The following is a 5,730-nucleotide window of genomic DNA, read 5'->3' as shown; positions in this document are numbered from 1 at the left end:
AAATAATACGTTAGACCCAATGCCTTTTTGATTTTGCTTTCAGTCGAGTCGAGAAATCCATCTACAAACGAAACGTAACAGCTGCTGAAGTTTCCCGTGCTTGCTTACATCACATAACAAGACAGTATTTTCACATACTATACAAAGTTGAAGTTATCCATTTGGCAGAGCTAACTTATTAAGTTCCATTATACCATAGACTAACCAACACAAGTATCTGTGGTTATACGTAAACGGGGACAGCTCACTTACTCTACAGATCATAGACTATACGAGCTTTTTAAATAATATTGAAGGTTCACTTGCACTACAGGCTCGTATACTATACGAGCCTATCGAAAATAAAAAATAAATGAAGAGGGTTCACTTACTCTACGAATCATTGTGCCTATGAGCCTCGTGTATTATATTTAAAAATACAGTAGGAAGGTTCGCTTACTCTACAGATCATAGTGACTATGAGCCAAGCTTACGAATTATTTGATAATTCAGGAATCGGCTCGTATAGTATACGAGCCAAAATAATGAATAATATAAATTATAGGAATAGGCTCGTATACTATACGAGCCTGCAGAAAAATATTAGATGGCTCACTTACTCTACAGTTCATTGGCACTATGATCCGTAGAGTAAGTGAACCCTCTTCAAAATATTAGATGGCTCACTTACTCTACGGCTCATTTAGCTACTCGTTGCGCGGTTTGCGTTCGTGAAACTTTAGGCGCTATGCCCGGATTCGACTGCTGCGACTGCCTACATAAGTGTATTGCGTCACCTCAATTATTTATTAAAACGAAATAAATATGTATGCACAAGTAAATTTATTACATTTTTGGACTGAATACTTTAAAAATGGAGGGAGCATGACTTTTATGTTTAATTAAATTAAACGTTATAGAATAAAACATATTTTGACTAATATCAGGTTATATAATACACACTTGTATGATCCAGATACAGAGCTACAGACAAAACCTGTGGTCCGATTTAGATTAAATTCTGTATCTGGATTTATCCACGAGTCACTAATTTTTTAAGCACGGGTTGAGAAATAATGGCAAAAATTTATAAAAACAGTTCACCAGTTTAGAATATTTCTCAGTTACTGTGAGTTGCAAAAAAAAGTGTATACAGAAGCATTTGTGTACATAGAAAATATAGAGGACTAGATGTATACGCACACAACTATCAACGTTTACATATGTAAAATTAATGAATTTGTTGTATTGAGTATTTTTAACATTATGACGAAGCCTTAACAAAACATATTTTTTTAAGGAGTTCTAGGGTGTTAAACTATATTGTATTTATCTTTTGTGGAAGATTCTGTCCACGATTTATGATTGCTAACAATTTAATACAAAGATTTAAGTCTCTGAACGTGAAGACTAAAAACACGAAACAAACTTTAAAGTGATAGAAAAGATTTGATCAGGAGCTGGCGTTTGATACCTTTTGGGAATAAATATAGCCTCTACTTCAAAGGTATACATGGTGAGGTAGCCTCTGGAGGACCATCTTCAGATTAACAAAAACGTCAATAGGTCATCTAACCAATTTGGTTAGATGACCTATTGACGTTTTCTGAAGATGGACTTATTTTCAAGTTCGAAACTATAGTAGTGTAATACTGATGAAGGATCACTTGACGAAGCCAGGTAACTTAAACCATTTAGCTTAAAGTTATACAAGTTGGTTTCACACCAACATTTCATGCACATATGAAATCTATATAATTAATACGCGAACACGAAGTTTGTCGGTTGAATCCTCCACCATTTCTTAACCGATTTTATCCACTGACGTCTCATTGGAAAGAACGTCATCATTTGCAAACTGGCCTACAATTTTTGAAAAAGTCCCTTGGCCTCTGCCACAGTGGCATTTTAAGTTCCCATGTTATCCTTACGAAGAACATAATATTGTTTACATCAGCTGTTTAATTTAATTGTGTTCTTTGTTTTTCAATTCAACGAAACGCATTGGTTACATTAACTGATTTTGTGGAAAAAATATCTATCTATCTATATATATAATTCTGTAAGACCTAATTTTTACCAGAAAATTGTGGACGTCTGGTAAGTCGCAGAAAAGTGGGAGGGGTCTTAAATTAAAGGTATTGACCCCAGGGACTCGGGAAAAATAGCAGAATTCCCATAAAGCTACCAGAAAACGAGATATAACGTAAAATATCCACCATAAGAAATGCATGGGGACTGAAAAACGTCTGCATTCTATCAGCTGTTACTTATTTATTTGCAATTTATTCCGAAAGACAATGTTGGTAAATAATGTTTCAAAAAGGATTGTGTTTAATTTTTTTGTTTTCCGTTTTTATAATGAGTGAAGTAACTAGACAGGGTAGGGGAAGACCTGCAAGACGTAGAAGAGTGTCCAGGAATTCAACAGACTTAAGAAATGCAAAAGAGAACGTCATGTAGGGCCTAATTGTGAAAGAAATCCAGAAGCCGTTTTAGAAAAACGCTGGAAAATTAGTTGATTGTTGTTTCTCACAATATAGGTCCTCTTAAAGCACTTGCATGCATTGTGGCGCATTTCATTTTGCAGAGGAGGCCACAAATGGACATTTCAACGCATGTTGCCACAATGGACATGCCACAACCACAAGCAAATGACGAACTAAAAGAACTGTTTTTACATGATTCGAACTTCATTTCAATTTGTGTATTTGTATGTAAATTAGCCAAGCGCATGAAATTTAGTAGAATCGTGGGAGATGGTTAAAATCAAAGTAAATGGAAGTAGAATGGCTGAAACATTTAATTAAGCTTTGGTTTTTTAAACATGTGTTCACGAAGTTTACAAAATTATTTTACTTTGATTACATTTCTTCACATTTGTAGGTTATTGTTGTGCTGAAGGAATGTTTAACATGAAATAGCCCCGTTGACTAAATAATCAACGATGCAAGATTAGTTAGAAAACTCCTGTTTTGTTTTTATTTCAAAACATATGTTGAAAATTTATTCAAAACTTTTGTTTTAAATTTCATAACATTTAATTTGACACGTAATTGTAGTGTTTAATCTATACTTTGTATCGAGTGGAACAACCTTAACAGTTACTCTAGAGAATAACCTGGGAATAAAATTTGAAATAGGTTTGTACAGGCAATACATATATTCCTTTTATTAATTACTATAATAAATTCCAATGGGCGGAAAAATAAAATTGTTTGGAGTAGATTTTAACCAGGTATCTACTGTCTGTTGCTCCAAGGAAAAAAGGTTAAAATAATATAGCCCAACATGCATTGTATATATATACAATCTATGTAGATAGTAAAGAGAGAATCTATAACAGTAAACCCTAGAGGTAGTTTCCTATTCTTTATGTTTCACTAACCAAAAATATGTACCTATATCAATGCTGATGAATTTGTTTTCTTGATTGGTTTCATTAACATGATAATGGAACCCTAACCAGTGGCAAAAGAGTTAGTAATCAGTCGATGATTAGCTTTTTTAACTGTAGGCTAAATAAATAATATAACCGGTAAAATGTTTTCAAACAAAATTTACATCCATTGAATGAAAAATAATCTACTATTAACATGACTATAGCTGACATGGCTTAGCTGTCGGCTGTCTGTACATTGCGTCATAACAGCAGACAGCGCTATGTTATTAACTTAAAAATTATAACGGATTAGCAAATAAATACTTTACTATGGTCTTAACAAACTATGAACCCACTGAACGTTTAAATTGGCCTATTTTAAAGAGTGTATAAAATCAATCACAGCTTTAGGAGGAATACCACCACATAAGCTGACACAGAGAGTAGTTTATATTTTATGTTGATCAGAAACGAAACTAGGGCAGCCTTTACACTAATTCAGTTGTGCCTTTACAAAAGGAGTAGAGCTATAATATTAGAAATAATAACTGGGCCAGGGTACTAATATGAGTACATGTAGTATTGTAGCACTGTATCGATTCTGACACATAGATAATTTTATTCTGAGTTTGTTTAAATATTACAATAGTTTGTTTTACATTTTAGCTTTTTAGGGACTTATGTCCCTATAAGCCACTAGTTGATCAATATAAAGCCCAAAGTACACATGAACTTTTGTGAAAACTACAAGTCACACCCCCATAAACTATATACTTAAAATGTTCGTCATGACGAGAAAACTAGCGCAAAACTATCCATTATTTCATAAACTGCCCTTAAAGGTCGTAATTGCTTTCCAAGGAAACATAGGAAAGTCATAGAACGCCACCAAGTAGCAGAAATCGAGAATTTTTAAAAATATTATCGTTATCATCCTATATAAAAGAAGAACGCCTACAATATGAAGATTCCCACAAACAATGAACAAGGATGTTATCGGAAGTGCTACTATTTTGTAGGAAACACGGACTTAACTTTATGATGATTTGCAAAGGAAACCCCTCTAAGGCCGAATTAATCCGGTACGGCAAGGACATTATATATGTTTTCATAAAAGTCAAGTGATTTTAAAATAATATGACTACATCCAAGAAACCTTAATAAAACTTGCATTGCAGGATTCGCATTATTCACATTCAAGGGAAATAAAAACCCATCTGAACAACATTAGGCCTTACAATTCTGCATATTTTCAGGTAAATATAATTTACGTTATAACAGTAACTAGCCAAATTAATGCCAATTGAGGCAAATAAAATTGTGACAGAGAGGTTATGCAGAAAATCAGGCAGTTCTTAAGTACCTATTGTAAACAAAATTGTATCTCTATAAAAAATTACTGAAATTTGTAAACGTACTGGTGACAATGGGTAGTACCATGCTGACTACGTTATCATTGACGAAGATCAACATGGACTACCTAATGTGGCTATAAGTGGGAAATATTTGTAGAATACACTAAAAACCAGATCAGCTTTTGAAAAATGGTAAAATATTTACAAGAAATGTTTAGGCCATTATATGGAAATGTTAGGTACGTTCCATCTATGAGTTTAGTCTTTTAAACTCATCGGAAATTATTACTTTTATTCTTTTTTAAATAAGTTAATAACTGTTTTTAAATAACTACTTTACTTCTTTGCAATTGCTCGATTTAGAGCAACATGTACATTAGTCGTTAACTATACTACTAGTGACTATACTAGTACTATATACTAGTGTGTATACTAGCACATTTTTGACGTGAGATAATAGCACGTTTGAAAAACAATGCTAATGACATCAATACACACAGTAGGAATTTATTCGATAAGAAAACTCCTTAACGATCTATTTTTAGCCTTTAAATACTACCCTGTGTACGCCACTATCTGCCCTGTATTTTGCTCATTTTCTTTACGCTGCCTCTACCCTAATCACTAATTCAACTGAACAAAGTAAAAATATGTGTGTTATAACATTTTGGATCTATGGTATTGCGTTTTAAACCATAATAAAAGCTAAAATACAATTTAAGAGTGTTACTGAGAGAAAGTCACGCGACCCTGTAATTTTTCTACCTTTTTTCTATCCCACCAACACATCTTACGCTAGTTCTAGCCCGTAACAGTTGAACAAAATATTTCAGGCAAGTCCGATCGTACTAAGAAATAATGTACAGACAAAACTCTAATTTTATTCATATAGAAGATGTCTCGTGTTCACATAATCTCTCAGTGAACTGATAATTTGTCACTTAGTAATGCTATCATACTTCATTTAAATATTGATATCAGTAAACCAAACTATGAACATCGGTTTTTATATGA

This window comes from Macrosteles quadrilineatus, unplaced genomic scaffold, assembly GCF_028750875.1.
Source record: "Macrosteles quadrilineatus isolate MER2022 unplaced genomic scaffold, UCM_ALF_1.0 Scaffold_2__2_contigs__length_208266976, whole genome shotgun sequence".
NCBI classification, from domain to species: Eukaryota; Metazoa; Arthropoda; class Insecta; order Hemiptera; family Cicadellidae; genus Macrosteles; species Macrosteles quadrilineatus.
Note: the sequence above shows the minus strand (reverse complement) of the source record.